General features: G+C 46.4%; 2 long non-coding RNA genes across 3 annotated transcripts in view; one reads left to right on the forward strand and one right to left on the reverse strand.

Moving 5' to 3' along the window:
• The window catches only part of LOC135367844 (uncharacterized), a 247,651-nt gene that overhangs the window by 198,982 nt on the left and 29,572 nt on the right, over positions 1-19,097 (forward strand). The gene's annotated exons all lie outside the window — the stretch shown is intronic.
• On the reverse strand, positions 910-18,367 carry LOC135367787 (uncharacterized). The gene is made up of 3 exons (XR_010414517.1): positions 18,066-18,367; positions 1,996-2,142; positions 910-1,251 (listed from the first exon to the last, which is right to left on the reverse strand). It is a non-coding gene; the product is annotated as an uncharacterized LOC135367787 (long non-coding RNA).

Genomic DNA, 19,097 nt, shown 5'->3' on the forward strand with positions numbered 1-19,097 from the left:
CGCTGTACGTTGTCGCGCTTATTGTAATCTACCGGGATCGCCGGTTTACGATCCACAGCTATCTGTGGTATGAGGGCTGTGTTGCCACTAAATTCATTCAAGGGCGAGAGGCTCTCTAAGGACCAAATGAGCACGTGTCGTCACTCCTTGCACCGTAAACAACGCTTCAACATGGTGTCGGCGACCAGCTGGCGACGGGAAAACAATTGAGCCCTGCGACGGAGGCCATTCAACCATGACGACATGCGACGCGAGTTATGCTCCTGCTAATGACCAATCCCTCCCTATATGCTCCGTGTACTCGAGTTTCAGAGTACTGGCGGCAGCCCCTCGTGGGAGGGCCATTTCCAACTTTGTAGGTGGCAGAAATATGAAGGCCTGTCCGGGGACAACGGAAAACGAAAGTCTCTGCATTCAAAAGTGTAAATGAAAGAATAGTTACAATTCGAGGTACTGTTGCGTTGTACGATGTTCTAATCCTGACCGCGTTGTTGACAACCAAACTGGATGGAGTCTGAAACTTCACTGCTTCCCATGAAGATTTCCTTAATGGGGAAGCCGAACGGCGACAGCGCTGGGTATCTGCCATTTGAAGTGGGTAGGAATTTCTCTGTGTGTGTGTCTTGAAACAAGCGTAACATTCGGGATTTCAAGGAAAGTGTGTGCGTTGCAAGCAATTATTTCATTATATGCAAGATGTTGGATAAGTGCGTGCTAGATGGCAGCGCAAGCGCCTGTCGCTGAAGTCTTCGGAAAATTGTGCGGTCAACATATACCAACCCCGAGAAGATTGATCCACTTGTTGCGGTTGGCGTACTGTCACCATAAAGCAAGACGCCAGGACAATTCGAAATTTTTACAGCGACTGCGTAAATAAGTTATTTACAATATTCAGAAATGAGAAACAAAGTTGGTATAGCGGTCGGGGACTCGTTAATTGTCAAAAGAGCTGGGAAGCTTATATATAGAAACCGAAACACCTGAAGACTCCCTCTCCGGCCTCCTGTACCCTACGTGACGTCACAGGTAGTCTCGTGCGGGCCGTCGGTTGTTTGCTTAGTTTGTTCGGGCAGTCACGCGCTTAGTTACTTCTTCGTGCGGCATGGATGAGCAGTCATCTGCTTCCTCGATTTCGTTGTGTAGTAGTCGCCACCGATGGCACAGAACCCACAAAAAGGTGCACGTGAAGAATACCGGTGAGGTGAAGCCCAGTGTTGCTGGACCGCTCTTCCGTGGAGGAGCGCCGAATCACTCGAAGGAATATATTCGTTTTCTAATTATCTCTATTACCTGGGGATGAGAAATTGCGTCCACCGAAACATCATACAGCATGGATTGACGTCGTACTGTTACGTCAATACGTTTTTGGTGCGAAGTCCAGTATCCGGAAAATTGCTCCGCGATCCAATTCACGCAACACACTGGGAGTGACAAATCTGAGCAACAATTGATAGCAATGCGTGTGGTTGGTCAAATTGCTCATCCCAATCGATCAACCATCATCCACTGCCGAAAACATCTAACTGAAAAACAACACAACTCACCAAGAGAATAGGGACTCATAGCAATATAGTATAGAGATTATTTTGTGATATTATATTTATGATCGATAGCTACGTTCTGTTACCTTCATAACTACCGTATTTGAATTTATGCTCATTTTATTCTTCTATGCATTCCATTTCATCGAATAGTCGACCAGTGTCAGTTCACGGTAGTAAAACGATGTCCCAAAACTAGTTTTAGCTATGAGTCCTGTTTCGGGTGTGTTTCATAAGTGTATTATTTTGTGAAGTAAAGGAAATGTGAAAGTCATCTAATACATAATGCGAAATTCTGGATGCAGTCACGGTCTCACGAATATCATGGCTTGAGAACACATCGAAGACAGACAACACAGAGGTAGCGGAAAGATGCTCGTTTTGTCCTCTTTGCATTTGTGGGCTGTCGTGGTACAGAAACGCAAGTGAAAAAAGACACACAATGTTCGCCTACCATCAGAGATGAAGAACGATCCCTCGGGTTCAGTGGTCATAACTCGATCAAAAACAATCCTGGGATGCTGATGTTCTTGAAGATCCCACGAGGGTGTCGGAAGTTCGCTTTGCTGCTTAGGATACTGTCTGTGTTAAGGGCTTGTATCTGCGATATAATGGGGGTAGTTTCATTTTAAATCGAACAACGTGTGAAAGTCGTATTTTTTAATTCGCCCAGAAAAAATATATGTTAGAGGACAGCTCAAACGACGCAAATCGCGCCACGTGCGACGCTCGTGCGTGTAGTAGTTTCCGCGTAGGAGAGGGGGAAAGTCTGAGGCTGCTTGAGCACGCTTTCTTCTGGACCGACTTTGACGGGATCTAGCACCGCTAATTTTATGTCTAGTAACTGGAGGTTTTTTGTCATTATAGGCTGCACCATAGACACTGTCGACAGTCACCCACAGAACTCTAAGAGCCACAGATTTTCTGTTAAAAAATGCCAAACTTGGCGTAAACGTTCAAAAAGGCCAAACTTTGTTACCAATTTGCTTCATGACGGAATCTCTGAGAACATCGAGCTTAGTGCCATTCGATAGGACATTGAAAGAGCTTTCGTGCTGTATAGAGCTCATTTTTCACATCCCATTTATTTCTGTGTTACTAGCTTGAAAATCACACATAGTAGGCGAAAATTGCCAATGTTGCATCTCAGTTTTCTCAAAAATGCCATCTTCGATTTACTTGATTATTTTTCAAAAGGTGGCGTCATGTCTCTACTTTAGACGCCAAGTGACACCATATTTTATTTTTGCCTGAGAGACGCGCAGCGATTTTTTTTTTTTGTCAGGCGGGGTGCACGAGGCTGCGGCCTTGCGCGCCCCACCCACGAGCACGCGACTTTCAACCTCTTCTTTGCTACAGGTGTCCCGCTGACGGAAAAATCAATGACCACACTGCGTGAGCTTGTTGTAGTGTCCCCAGAGCATCACTTTACGTTTACCCAATGGCCTCCCAGTTCCGTCAGGCTCATTCAAACCGTCGGAGAGTACATGAGTTGCCTGTGCGCCCTTGACGAGAAGCCCCAGTTCGACGAACATACCGACAAAGCAGTAAGAAGGAACGAAGCGCTTCGTAGAGATCTTTATCCACTGGTAACATCTTAGCTTTTGTTTCAGGTTGCCACCAGTACCCCAGGAAGTGTGAAAGTCACATCCTTTTCATTAGTAAAAGAACGAAGAACGGAAGTTTCGAACAACGTAAAATGTGCCCATTGCGAGATCCCTGCAGGTGAAAAAAAATTTTTTGAACCTTGCAGGTGGTGGCTGCCACCATTGGATTAGCATCATCCGATAGGTTTACACATGTCCTTTCACATGATATAAAGTGAATGGGTTCAAGCGCATGGATGCCAGAAGGACTACTGAAGACCACACCGAGGGTTCAAGGTACCTACGGCTATCGGAAACGAGGGATTTTAGTTGTGCGTTGTTCTGTCGGAAATTTTGATTCCCACGGTGACACTGACACATCTCGGTGAGGGCGAACATGTTATACTTGAGAACAGCAACTGTCATCACAGCGGTCTTTCGGGTTTTGTACCACTCGTCGTGGTTCCGAAATAACGCTACGAAGCATAAAACTAATTAAAGAGGACATGCACACCTTCGGAACTATCACTTATTGTGCCCAAGTTAAGAGGCGACTGCAACCACGCGACCACAAATTTGTATTCTCAGGTGTTGTAACTTTCTCTCCCCTGTGGCCGTAGTTCTGCCTTCTTAATATTAACTCGCACGACAGCCTCATTGCGCGCGTATGTGCATTGCCTCAAGCACATGTGCGGGAGAATAGTGAATATGCGCACGTGCGTATACGCGCACGTAGTACGTGCGACTCCCATGAAAGTGCGTAATAGCAAGTTCAAGTCGCCCACGAAAGTATTGCCCTGCGTCTCCAAAGGAAAAAAAAAACATACGTACCATAAGTGCAAAATAAGTACATAATGCAACACCTGGCATTAAATTACAAAGCAAAGACTACGAAGCAAAACGCGCTCGTAAACATACGAAGAGCGCCTTTGTGTGGAAAAATCGCTCCGTGGAAAGGTAGCCCTACGTCTCAATCAAAAAGAGAAAATGTACTTTACCAGCAGCACAAAGTACCGGCATAATTCTACCCCTGTGAAATAAATCGTGAAAAATATTCCGGCTTGTTAGAAATAATTAAGATCAAACATGCAACATTTTCGCGTACCACTCGTGGTTTTGCGATACTAGGCGGACAAAGAATGCGCTTGAACCCAGTCACTTTATATCACGTGAAAGGTCATGTCTAAAGCTATTGGATGATGCTAATCCAATGATGACAGCCACCACCTGCAGGGGTCTCGCAATGGGCACATTTTACGTTTTTCGAAACTTTCGGTTTTCGTTCTTTTACCAATGAAAAGGATGTGCCTTTCACACTGCCTGAGGGACTGGCGGCAAACTGAAACAAAAGCTAAGATGTTACCAGTGGATAAAGATCTCTACGAAGCGCTTCGTTTCTTCTCACTGCTTTATCGGTATGTTCGTCGAACTGGGGCTTCTCGTCAAGGGCGCACAGGCAACTCATGTACTCTCCCACGGCTTGAATCAGCCTGACGGAACTGAGAGACCATTGGGTAAACGTAAAGTCATGCTCCGGGGACACTACAACAAGCTCACGCAGTGTGGTCATTGATTTCTCCGTCAACGGGACACATTTAGCAAAGAAGAGGTTGAAGGTCGCGTGCTCGTGGGTGGGGCGCGCAAGGCCGCAGCCTCGTGCACCCTGCCTGACAAAAAAAATCGCTGCGCATCTCCAAGGCAAAAATAAAAGATTGTCTCACTTGACGTCTAAAGTAGAGACATGACTCCACCTTTTGAAAAATAATCAAGGAAATCGAAGATGGCATTTTTGAGAAAATTGAGATGCAACATTGGCAATTTTCGCCTACCATGTGTGATTCTCAAGTTAATAACACAGAAACAACTGAGCTGAGAAAAATGAATTCTATACAGCACGAAAGCTCTTTCAACGTCCTATCGAATGGCACTAAGCTCGATGTTCTCAGAGGTTCCGTCATGAAGCAAATTGGTAACAAAATTTGGCCTTTTTGAACGTTTACGCCAAGTTTGGCATTTTTTAACAGAAAATCTGTGGCTCTCAGAGTTCTGTGAGTGGCTGTCGACAGTGTCTATGATGCAGCCTATAATCACAAAAATCCTCCAGTTCCTAAACATAAAGTCAGCGGTGCTAGATCCCGTCAAAGTCGGCCCAGAAGAAAGCGCGCCCAAGCAGCCTCCGACTTTCCCCCTCTCTTACGCGGAAACTACTCCCCGCACGAGCGTCGCACGTGGCGCGATTTGCGTCGTTTGAACTGTCCTCTAACATATATTTTTTCTGGGCGAATTAAAAAATACGACTTTCACACGTTGTTCGATTTAAAATGAAACTACCCATGGTGTATAAAACATTACTTTTCCTAATGAGGATAAATCTGGGCATATGTTTCACTTCATTGAGAGCACTATTCTCTAGGCACAGAACAAGGCACAAATAATATTTCATCACGTCAAACAAGTATGACTCCTTAAACCGAAAATTGGGTCTACACAGCCCCAAATGATCTGGATGCCGTAAGAGGTTTACTAGTGTGCGCAACGCATTTTGGAGTCACGACTGGGCCAACGCTTGACTTGTCCTGAGTCTCGCGGACTTCGTACGTATGGCTACAGCCGGTATCCATGTGCTCACCTACCCAGTTCTAAGCAGTGCTGCTGCATGGTGGCGCCGAAGGCCATTGTTCGAGAGCTAGCCACAACGGCTGGAGAGCAAGTTGAACCCACGTAGCGCCTCGGTTCATTTCGTAAGTCTTCCAGAGAAAACGGTAAAAACTTTGCCCCCAGTAAGTTGCAAACTGTCACGTTACACACAACTATAGGCAAAAGTTGGTGTCGCTTGATATTTACCAGTGAACGTCATATACAGGGTGTCTTTTTTTAGGTGATACAGATTTTTCATTACAAAACTATAAGGGCTATAGAACGGAAGAAGTGCAAGGGAGCAGGCGAGCTGGTACATGATAATACGAAGGGAACCCAGAGACAGGGGAAAGAAAACACGAAACGTGTGTTTCGTGTTTTCTTTCCCTTGTCTCTGACTTCCCTTCGTATTATTAAGGGCTATAGATATGCTGTTTTCACTTCTATCATCTCTGGGCCGGTGGACGTTCTTGGCCATATGTTGCTCGACCGTCAAATGACTAATTACCTAAAAATCATTAATTAACTTTTTAATTATAAAAGCTACGAACTTGTTTCAATGAGAACATCTGTTCCTTTCGGTGACCTGATATCGTAGCCTTTTTCAGAACAAACATCCGTTCGGTAGATCGTCCGCAAACAAATCGTGAAGGAACACTATTTTTCTTTAGTTTATTCATTGCGCATCTTCAGAGACCCGTCTTTCCTTTGCCCCCAATGTGGAGAGGGTGAAAGAGCACACTGTCGCCTCTTGCGTCCTAGAAAAAGATTAACAGAAAATGCAACACCAGATAAGGGCAGTTCCGATAGCGTCACCCGATACACGTGTTTTTGTTTTGTTTCCACAAATTAAAGCTCATCTTCGACGCATGAGGTGGCGCTGTGGCGGCATCTTCGACGCATGAGGCTCCTTCACCATATCACATTGGGGATGAAGGAAAGACGCGTCTCTGAAGATGCGCAATTAACAAAATAAAGAAAAAATGGTGTTCTTTCAGGATTTGTTTGCGGACGATCTACCGAACGGATTTTTGTTCTGAAAACGGCTACGATATCAGGTCACCGAAAAAAACACATGTTCGCATTGGACATTGGAACAACTTCGTAGCTTTTATAATTAAAAAGTTAATTAACGAGTTTAGGTAATTAATCATTTGAGGGTGAGCGATCAGTGACGGCGAGCAACATGTGGCCAAGAACGTCCGCCGGACCAGAGATGATAGAAGTGGAAACAGCATGTCTATAGCCCTTATCCTTTTTTTTTATGAAAAATGTGTATCGCCTAAAAAAAGACACCCTGTATATTGCATAAAAGTAATTAACGTCGCAGTATTCTGGAAGTTGCATGGATGCCCACGGACGTGTAGCCCCAGTCCCGGGACATCCCTTGGCGCAGGATATGTAACAATACGATTCAGTTGTCCAGAAATCAAGTTTAACAATAGTTAATTGATTTTTCCAATGATTGCGCAGATATGTAGTTCTCCTGATGCAGTGCATGTAAGGCTGGTCTACGGGTTATGTACAGCAGTTTCATATAGGGGCTATAATGTGGGACTTAATTCTGAGTCAAATAACACCAAGCGAAAGAAATAACTTGCTAGAGCGTGAGATATAGGGGAACAACTAAAAACATGACGTATTTCCATCGTTCAATGCTGTTAGCCCGAACTATTTACGTACCGCTCTTCAAGCAAAAGAGGACAGCTATCGGTCTTAGTGCTCCACTCTGCAAATAATAGTGGCTTTTAGTGCACTGTACGCCATCGCCTTTGCGTACGTACGAGATAACGTGGTGGTTCTGCGCACCGCTCGAAGCTCTCTTCATGTTTTGCGCGTGCGCAGAACCACCAACACTATTCCTTACGTACGCAAATGCTATAGCGCACATTTACGCTCAATTACACTTAGTGGACGTGGTGGTGGTGGAACTGTAAAGTGAATTTGGTTCGTATAATGTCCACATTTTCGTCAGCCGTGCGGGCCAACCTTCCGTGGTAGATGGTTGAAATGGGGGAAAGGTGGTAAACAGCATGGGAGAGGGGTTGAAAGAGCGCGAGGGAAAATGCAAACTCCTAGGAACTGCCTCAAGGCGAGCACCGAGGACACGGTTCAAATCCGCGTAGAAACCCTCTAATTCAGCGGCGACATTTTTGCAATTTTGTCACTCCTGAATAAGCGGTAGTCAAGCTGCGTGAGGTTTAGAGTGTAGGGTGAGAGTGAGCCTACTTTGCAATCTTATCGGCTGTTTTATTGCTCAGTAACCCGACGTGGGAAGAGATCCACTGAATGGTTTTGCTTTTGGCTACTTGCTGAGCTAGATGTAGGGCCTGACGGGTACAGTTCACCAGGATATACTGGTTGTCGAAGTCAGATGAAGGGCGGAGGTGAGGTCGGTGAGTCATTATTACGATTTTCTTTTTTTTTTTTTTTTCACTTTGAAACTCCGTGCACATTGTCCGTTGTAGGGAATACGAGCAACAAACACAGAATGGTCCTTACGACTCGAGACAGTTGAGTGTGAATATGACAGACGCCGAAGGAACGCTTTGGTATGTATCTTGGCACAAGCTTGGCACAATGTAGGCTGGTAATTCTACTCATCTTGTATTTACAACGCTCCCTTGAAGAGGACGATTGCCAGACCGTATAATGAAACTGCAAAAACCGCGTCTCTGCTGCTCTGATAGCTTTTTATCGAATCCATGTAAATGAGAGAGAGAAAAAAGCGCTGTGTATAAGTTTATGTACGACATGCCTCGCTACACCACAGGGCACATAACTCCTACATATTCAAAATATTTCTTTCTTTCCCGCGATAATTTTACTGATATTGATACCCAGCGCTTATGCTATTGGCTTCGAGTATCTTCGTTGAATCTTCAGGAAATCTCGAAAAAAATCAAATTGGAATTTTTTAGCAATACGAACATTACACGTTTGTACCTTGTAAGTTAGCGTTGGTGTTGGAGATAAGTACTTTCGGTTCCCTATATTTGCCTACTACACATGAAGTTTGTATTAGACATGAACAAATCTTTTCACATGCTGAACGCTTCGAAAGGCTTGCTAAAGGATGCAATCAGAAGTCATGCGATGTTTCTAGTTGTCCACAGATCAGTGCGGACCGACGAATAAATATGACTAATTGAAATCAAACGTGCAGGGTCTCGCTCAAGCAAGTAGTATTTTCTTGCAACTTTAACCTTTTAGCACGATCAAATTTTCCCAAATGATAAACTTTCTAGGCAACATACTTTGCGTGCACCTTCAGAAAAAGTTTTCCCCTGGAGTTTCCGGTGTCGTTTCGCGAATTCTTATCTCCGGTAACGATACTGTTACTCGAGGAAAGGAGACATCTGAAAAAAAAAAAGAAAAGAAAAATCACACACACATACAAAACACTTTGACTAATGATGAGTTCCGTTGTGCTTTTTAAGCGATGCTCAGTAGCGTAAATGGATCCAATATCTCCACACGATTTTTTTTTATTTTCAGTCACCCAATGACGGTGCAAAGTAGAAAAACCTATCCTTTCAAGATGTCGGCTAGTCCCGACTTGAGGTTCTTGCCTTCTTCTAGGTTCGGCGGTTCGCTGGGCTTGCCACATTTCGACGGCTGTGACCGTAAGTGTTAGTAATACAAACAAATCTAGAATTCCATAAAATAGCTATACACCCTAAGAATAAGACAAGGTAGAATTTCCTACCCAAACTGGTAGAACGACAGTACTTGTACCATTTCGGGCCAATCCACTCACGCCTTCTCCTCCGCGGGTATAAGCGCCCGGCATCACTTTCCTTGTCTCCTCTCGCTCACGTTTCCTCTCAGATAAAAGGGGTAGAAATTCCTACCTAAGCTAGCAGAACGACAGTTGCTACCCTGCAGTTATACCCAAAAGGTAAAATAGGTTTGAGTAGAAATGTGGCTGCAATACAGCTCTACCGACATGGGTAGGAAATTCTACTTTTTTTCTTAGATTTGTAGCAGGTATGAAACTCTCTTCCTGTAGGCACCCAAAACAATTGCTGAAAATCACTGTAGCACAGAAAAACTCGGGAAAAGTCGAGCCAGGCAAATCTCATTGTGGATTCTTCTCGGCAGTAATTCTATCAACCGAGGCTGGAAGCCAACAGCTGTCACCCATTGTTTCGATATTGCAAAGAACGGGATCTGGTGTCAGTAGGACTGTCGGAGTAATTCGGTGGCCAATGGTTTATTCACGCGAGCGCGCGTTGCCTCAACTCATCGTCGCAACGTTGACGTTTAATGGGGACATGAATCATAGATGACGGACGAAGATGTAATCTGTTCGCATTTCGTTCCTCTCTATGGCGCTGGGGCAGACTGGTACGTAACGCGTTACAAGTAATTGCATTACTAAAGTAACCAATGACTCTTTCGACTAAATTTGCGAGTAATCGATTAGTTTTTCGCATAAGTAATTTCCAGCAATCCAATTACAATTTTGGGTTTTCGATTACTTTTCGACGAAGCTTTATTCATAATGAAGCCAACCTATTGGCTCCATCAAAGCCTTTCCTAAGTGCTTTCCATTCCACTTCCACGAGTGGGGGGGGGGGGGGGCATTGTTATATGATTCCGCACATACATTTTAAGTGTCTATGGACACTTTAATCTCTTCCTATCGCAACCGCAATGTACAGTAGGTCAAGCTTGACATAGTGAGTCACCTGGAACTTCCAAGTTAAAATATAGCGCGGCACAACGCCTGTATTCTGAAGACCTCCAGTGTAAACGCCTTAGAACGAGATCCACAGAGAGGTTGTTCAGCACAGAGTTCGTAGTTGCGATTGCACTTCCTCTTTAACACTGCCATGTCAGCTAGTTCTCCTCAGAGCCGTGTCTTGGCATTCTCTTGATTTATCGCCATGGCTTCAGGCTTTCGGAAATATTTATAGCGATGGAGAGAAAAGACAAAAAAAAAGTGTTTTTAAATGCATAATGTGTTTGCAAAAACAAAAGCTCCTATCCTGTTCGAAGGCGACGAGATCCAATCGCACAATTCAGGTCAAGGTATGTGTAATTTCACGAATTTTAATTATTCATATAGGCCGTAGTTACGCCGTGCTAGTAATTAGCCATAAGCAGCGGCCAACGTAACGCGTTACTTATTTAGCCGTTGCTTTATTGAAATTTTTGGCCGAGTAATTTGTAACGGTAAAAATTACTTTGTCACCGGAGTAATAGCGTGGTCCCTCGATAGCTTCCTGGTCACGCAGCTCCACCGAAAAGTTGGCCTAGGGACGACGGGCGCCGTGATGTTCATACAGCATAAGACCTCCCTTTTCGCCATGCTCGGAAGTGGCGCGTTCTGTACTGTTTTTGCGCTTTTTCGACTTGCAGTAAAAATGCAAGCTGCAGCAACTCTGATGTTAATAGTCATTTTTGTTAGGCTTCGTTTTATGCTCAAAACTGCTGTCCATCCAGTGGAGTGTTGTCCATGTATTGTCACCAGCTGCGTGTTTTCGCAGCATTCAACCTAGAATTCCCGCGCCGATTATTCGCAGTATGGTAGATGGCAAGATGTTACTTATTCTATTTAGTGCATAAAGGGCTCTTCTATAGTTAAATGGTGACCGTTACGGTGCGAATGACAGCGTCCAGGCATGAGTGGCCTCTTTATATGTGTGGCATCACACGTATATGTGCGTAGAATATGTCACCGCACTAAGATTCTGTCTCTGACTAGTGAGACAGAACAAATATTGAGGGAACGCGAAAAAAGACAGAAATGGACACAGGCAACGCGCTGACAAGAACAATGTACACTCACTGAACTTATTGCAACACTAAACACGCCAATGAGGCTCAAAATGGCATTTGCTTGCAATTTTCCATGAAATTCCATATACCTGAGCAGTGAATGCTCAATAAACCATGCCACCTTATACCTAGGGACTGGCTTTTTCGAGTTATATGCATTTCTCAGAGGTAAAAATTGGTCACTATTGCTAACTCTGTAATTCGGGGAGAAATCGGGCGATAATTGTGCACTCGGGTGTTTGTGTTTCTCCTCCTCTCTGTTAATTCCTTTCCTGATCTCTGTGTGACCTACCAGCGCTAATCCCCGAAGGCAGATACACTGCTGACACACATGGGTGTGTTGCTGCTGAGAGAAAGTGACTCATTCTTATATTTGTTACACGTGGTGACCCTGGTTCGTCTTCAATGGAAACATCACTTGGGGATTTCATAGTGACAGCAAATCGGCAAGAGATCGGGTTTGATCCGAACGCCTTGTGGTTTGGCCGTGCCCATGTACGATGGGCATGCGTAGATTGTGCGCTGCACTGCATTATCTTGAAGCTTTTGTCTGTTTAATTTCTACGGCACTTTCTCACCGCTGATGATGAATTCATCGTGCCACACGAAGTCGGCCCCGTCGAAGCGATTTTCGCAAACACGTGTGTGAGGAGAGTCGAAGGTGAACCTGCCACCTTCAAAGCGAGGAATGGCGCGTTTTTACTACTCACGCTTTTCATGATCCGTAGGAAGTGTAAACATCGACACTTTCTGTCCTCACGAGTTTCCTGAGCGACACTTCGTAACACAACTTGTTTGTGGCATGCTGTTAGCTTAGAATCATCGCGTGCTGACAGCAGGAACACATGCACTGCAATGGCAAACGGGGGCGTTTCTCTCCCGCAGACAGATGGCAGCTGCGTCAGCCGGCGCTTTGGTCCCTGGGCGAAACTCTCCCATAGAGTTACGAAAGAGTTGCGTGACCAGAGCTATCAAGGGACCGTCGTAATAGTGACAGTAATCAATTATCTTCCTTGAGTAACGTGTACAAGTCTGCTCTGAGGCCACTTCGCTACTCGATCATCCGGTTCCCCAGCCTGATAACCCTGTGCTATACTCTAACCTGGTCTATCGCTATCTGCAACGCCGAGGATGCACGTTACCACATTATGGAGTTCCAGACCGTCCAACGTTGCCGTTATGTCTCCTTCACATCTTCGCACGTGGCCATATACGCATGAGGCTGTGTCCCCGTGGGGAATTGTGATGATGAGGAAGTTCAGGAAACGCGAGCTCTCTCCAATAAACTATACGCTATGAAAGTAGGTCAGCCTTTCGCGCAGAGCCTCAGCGTTTCTCTTTCCCCTCGTGCACTAGAACGGTCCGATTGGATCGCTCTTAAATACCACAACAACTGCACGTGGGGTCCACGCCCGTGGCGTCACGTGGGGTTTCGATCCCGGCCGAGGGTGGTAGCAATGTAGGGGAGGTAAACATTGCTTCCAGCACTGTGTGTCGGTGATTTCCGGCGCACGGCAAAAGAATCCCAGGTGATCGGAATTATCCGCAGTCCTACCCTGCGTCACGTGCAACATGTCGCCACACTGCGCACAAACCTTACGTCACTGTACCGGTATTAATATTATGGGGTCCACATGGCTTCGTGTTTTTCATCATAATGTTGTGGCCCGCCTGCGAACGCCCCCTTGTTGCTGCTTTTTCAGAAACTGACGCTTTGTCACGTGCTTTCTCCAACCTTTTCTTAGAGATATGTCGGCACAGCTCTCTTAGCAGTCGGCCCTGGACGCACATTCCCCTAGGGCGTAAGTCGTGATGTTGCCCACCGCTGTGAGGCGGACAATAGCGAGCCCTTCACGACCACCACCACCACCATTTTCTTTCTTTCATGCGTAGAGACGTACTGTTGTAGCGCGACGTGCTTTGCGTCGTGGGAAGCCAAAATATAGGGACGCCGTCGTGCTGCGATGTTTGCCAGCCGTCCACTATGCATACCTTACCCATGGGGGCGACAAAAAACAACAAAAACAAAAACAAACATGAAAACGTGCGACACCGATGGGCTAGATCAGCAGAAACATTACGTACGTCAACGAACAACAACCGCAACATCGAGCATGTTGATTACTCTGTGCCGACTGGTGAGTGGAGGAAAGGCTGCCCACGTGATTTCTCCGCCCATTTTCCCTCTCCTGCGCAGAGGTTCAACATGCACAGAGTATTGGTCACCGACTTGTTACTGCCCTACTACGTTCAGCTCATTTTTTCCCAGTACACATAATATTCTGAACCGACACCCTTTAATCACTGGGAAATCGATGCATGCTTTGCTGTGTAAGGCTTTCGAAGCTACGAGTAGACTTCTGTCTGATTAGCACCGTACATGACACCGTAAAGAATTAAAACACAAATCATGTAGTGCTTTTTTGACAACGTTTCGCCATGTCGTAGATGCCATCTCTTTTTGCGAGACAGCACAACAAGTATTGTTCTCACGTGAATATCAGCTATTGGCCGCTGATGTCAACTACGCCACATGTGGACTCACCAAAACGGTTATAATCGTGGAAGGCGGTTATAATCGTGGAAGGTCCTCGGATTTGGTTTACGGCAGCAGCATGTCCTGTTCGACGCTCAGCTAGTCGCCTACTTTTTCGCAGGGTGTCGTTAGGTTATTTTGTGTTATGTTCGTTTTATTCCTGCAGAAGGATTTTGTGCTCCTAGTGACTGTACCTCCCGAAAAAGAAGCGAACAGGGCCTCCTCAAGGCCCTAAGTGAAGTCAAAGAGGATTTGAAAAAAGAAAAGAAAAAAAAGAAATGAAAGCAAGTCGTTGAGCACTTGAGCGCAGTATGCTTTCTCGAATTCGTGAGCCCCAAGTCCAAATAGGTATATACGCTCAACGATAAGCTTCTGCAAATGAATGTTACTCTAAAAACGTTGCAATCCGAATGTGAAAAAAGTGAAACTGTATCTCTTGTTTCAATTGTGTAGTGAGTTGAAACGTGAGCGACGGAGCTTAACAAGCGTATTCTTGAATTGGAAATCCGAACGTAATCCGAACATAGAGATAAAGGAACGAGGCAGCTACTACACAGGTTCCGATCAAACAACATACTTTATTTCCTGTGCGGCTCTTTTAAAAGCTTGTCAATGCCGCCTAGCGACAGGAGCACTAAACAACACACGTGCGCACGACGATAAGTGAAATAGAACAACAACAAGATAACATTGCGTTAATTAAAACGATCAACTGATAAGTCCCGACACATCTCTTCCCCCCTTAAGAGAATTATTAGTAGGATTAGTCAGTCAACCATTCAGAGTACCACAGCATAATACAATCATTACATAAATCCATCACGCCCTCCTAACTTCCCCCTATCGCAAAACATAGAAGAATGGAGGATATGGAGGACATATGTTGGAGGATATCGGTTTCTGCGAGGCCTACCCGTCTCCCGCTCCTCAGAGTCTCTTAAGACTGGTTGATCTTCTGCACCCTCGGTGTCGGGATTCAAAGGCGCGTGCGCGTACCTGATCACAATGCTTTTACTAATCAATTCACTGGCTTCCTGGTCAGCCTGAACACGCCCTGACGAAACTGTCTGTTCGATGTCGAATGAACCGCCACTTTCACTATCGACGACTCGCACTGACCACTCTGATGAACTTCCCGTAGAAATACATTGCGGATAATGAACCAGCTTTGAAGCATTCCATACCCGTTGATCCTGCCCCAAAAAGGAATTGGTGCCACATCTCCTCAATAGCCTCAATGGCCTTGAGAACGGGGGCATTGCTTTTCCTTTCCCCTTGAGCCTTATGCGTATACATAGCCTCCAGGACCAAACCGTGAAATTCGTATACCTCAACGAGCATATCTACACCGCTTCATGTGGCCTTGACGAGTGCGTACCTGATGATGGATATCTGCTCCGGCTGGGACTGGAGGCACCGGAGTTGCAAGGGACAGGAGTGCCGGTCACATGCAACATCGTACGCGGCATCCTTCCATGCAATAAAACCGCAGGAGCACACCCCGTTGTGGCATGTGGGGTGCATCGAAACAGTTGCATCGAAGACCTTGCTGTACTACTTCAGGCACAGGTTTTCCTTGTATCACTGCTAATTGCACTTGATCCTTCACTACTTCACCACTCGGGTAAATAGTTCAATCAGGTCGTTAGCCTGCGGATAATAGACTAATGAGAACGGATGTTTAACCCCGCGATCCCTCAGAACCTGCTTGAAGACCAGCGACGTAGCCTGGGGTCCATGATTCGAAAAAGTTCATCTGACAGTCCCTCGCGCCTAAACACCTGAGGAAGGAACCTTATGGCCGCTTTCGACATCACAGTTCCCATAAACGCGACCTAGGGCCACCGACTATAATTGTCCATCAACGATGTGACAAACCTACAGCTGTGCGTCATGCACTCAAATGGACCCACAATGTCATTAGCTAACTTCTGCCATGGCCTCTCGAGTAGTGGCACCGAATGCAATGGTGCCGGCGGCACTTTTGCAGACTTATCAGCGGACTGACAAACAGCACAGTCCCTCACATACTCTTCGACTTGTTGATCCCTGCCCGTCCACCAATACGTGCTCCGTATCCGCTGCTTCGTCCTGACCATTCCTTAATGGGACTGATGTGCCTGGGACATTATCCTCCTCGTTAGACGCTTTGGGGACACCACCCTTTCTCCTCGAAAGACCACTCTATCCCCCACTGACAGTTCTCCACGCACTTCGTAAAACGGCCTCACCTCCTCTGGGACATCTTCCTCCGCTGCTTGCTGCACCTCTATTTTCGTTAAGCAGGTTGTCACCCACGCAATTACCTCCTCTTCAAAAATAAGTTTCTTCACCACTGGACTGTGGCAACCTGGACAGCGCATCGGTGACTACATTCTCACACTTCATGTATTCCACCATGTAGCGATAAGTAAGAAGCATGGCCGTCCGACGAACAATCCGCAACGGTCAATGACCTAGCCCCCTTGTAGACAGAAGGGTGAGCAGAGCACTTTGATCAGTCCTTAACGTGAAATGCCTGCCCCAATGCCATCGTTCACAGACCCAGAATCATGCGAGTGCCTCACGTTCACCTTTGGAATAATTGCGCTCCGAGACAATACCCTCGACGCAAAGGCCACAGTATGAATTCCGTTCTTGCCTCTCTGTTGCAACACCGCACCAATTCCACAACCTGAAGCGTCCGTTGTCAAAATGACTGCTAATTTGGGGTCGAATGGCCGCAACAATCCTGCTGACGCCAAAAGCCGTCTGACGTTTGTGAACACTGCATCTGCTTCTTTGTCCCAGTTGATTGTCGCTCCCTTGCGCAAAAGCTTACGCAAACGCTCCATCACGTCTGCATATCGGGCCACGAAACGAGCATTATATCCAACAAGTCCCAAAAACGCGCGAATCCCTTCTCAGTCTTTGGTGCTGGTGCCTTCAGGATAGCATCAACGTTAGGGCCAGTTCTCACCTGACGACGCCCGACGCGACGTCGTGAGCTGGCGGCGGAAATAGACGCGCATTTCCGGCGTTGGGAGAGGAGAGACGTCGAGCCAAAAAATTTGCCATGCCGGTCTCTTTCACGACGTCGGCGAGAGTTGGCGAGAACGATACACTGGCGACCAATAAGGTGCCACAGAAAGGCCACGCCTCCTGATTTTTCGTCTGCTTTGGACGACGGAATGCCACTGTGGTGGGAACATGAAAATCGCGCGCGCTGAACGGGCGGCGGAAATGCGCCTCTACTTCCGCCGCCCGCTCACGACGTCGCGTCGGGCGTCGCCAAGTGAGAACTGGCCCTTAGACTGCAAAGGCAAAATTCCTCCGGCAGTCAACCTCTGTCCCAATAACCGGATCTCTTCCGCATCGACCACACATTCCCTATTTAACGTCAATCCAGCATCGGCTATTTTCTTCAAGACTGCACCGTAGGTTTCGTCGATATTCTTCCCTTGTGCTGCCGAATATCACAATATCATCCAGATACACAATCACGCCCTGGCAATCTCGGAGCAACTGCTTCACTGACTTCCGGAACACACACGATGCTGACGCAAGCCCTAAGGGCACACGACGAAATTTGAACAGCCCTTGACGCGTGAGACAAGCCGTGATATGACGGCTCTTCTGGCTCAAATCAACTTGATAATACTCAAATGCCAAATCTAGCTTGACGAAGAAATTTGTCCCTGCCAACGAGTTCAAACGTTCCACAGTAGGTAACGGATACGCACCTGCCACTATCGCTTTGTAGGGCTCTCTCAGGTCGACACACCAATCTGATGTTACCATCCTTCTTCTCGACGATAACAATTGGTGACGCCCAAGGGGATGCATGCACCACAGCATTGATAGGTTTCGTCTTCCAGCAGACTTTAACAAAATGTCCAATCTTTCCACATCCCTTGCATTTACTATTAGCTGCTCTGCACTTCCTGTCGCTAACAAAATGCCCAAGCTGACCGCATCGATGACATGCCAACTGCTTACCTGCACGTAGCTCTGTTGATTTAGGACATCCCGCTGGTGCTCTGTCTGCTCCCTTTTTCTGCTATCTTCCCTTCCCTCCTTGCAGTGCTCCCATCTGGAGTTGCTGAACTTCGCAAAGCTGCTGAAGCTCTCTGCGATCTTGCGCACCGTCTTCATATGTAGTAGCCAACGTTACTGCGGAGTTCAAACGACAGACGCCCACCTTCTGTGAGCAACAGCTCACGCAATTCTGGTAACGCAGTGCCTTCCAGTAAGTGGTCTGTAATCGCGTCATCTTCAAATGTCCCAAATTGACACTTCGCCGCGAGACACCGCAGCACCCCGACGAACGGCTTTGTGGACTCACGCGGCTGCTGCCGTCTTGCGCGGACCCATGCAGTAGGACAAGTACGTTTGCCGTGCTCCCAAGCCTTCTGTCAAACACTTGAAGCGCTTGCTCCAATAACTCTGGCTGCTTAATTTCATCCTTCGTTGCACTTTCGTCAGTATTTTTGCCGTCGTCATTCTTTATGTCACCGTCCTGGGGCACTACGGGCGCTGTTTCCAAGGCTTGGAAGACCCACGTGTGCACAGACGATAATTGAAATAGAACAACAACAAGATAACATTGCGTTAATCAAAACCATCAACAGATAAGCCGCGACGCAACACAACGTCCGGACAGTATATGTGTGTTATGACGGTGTGTGCTACAAAAGAAATGCAGCCCTCATGCAACGTGCCACACGTCAAAGCGATGATTCACAGATGGATGAGTGTTTTTCACGAAGGACTTCACCTATTTGTGCCTATCGGCGATGAGCATGCTGACCGTCCTCCCTTGCTCGTCAAAGTACTCGAGCACCCTTTAAAGGCCTGCTTTTGCTGGAGTCAACTTCAGTGGACTAGAAAAACAATGGAATTTGAGGCACGCAATAACCTTACATTACAACTTGAACACACAGCACTCACAGACACAGCCAGGATTTTAAAGAGGAACAATAATGTCTGTATGTGCCAAGCCATGTCTGTGTGTGTCAAGCCATGTATGTG

The sequence above is a fragment of the Ornithodoros turicata genome, chromosome 1 (assembly GCF_037126465.1).
Source record: "Ornithodoros turicata isolate Travis chromosome 1, ASM3712646v1, whole genome shotgun sequence".
Classification (NCBI taxonomy): Eukaryota; Metazoa; Arthropoda; class Arachnida; order Ixodida; family Argasidae; genus Ornithodoros; species Ornithodoros turicata.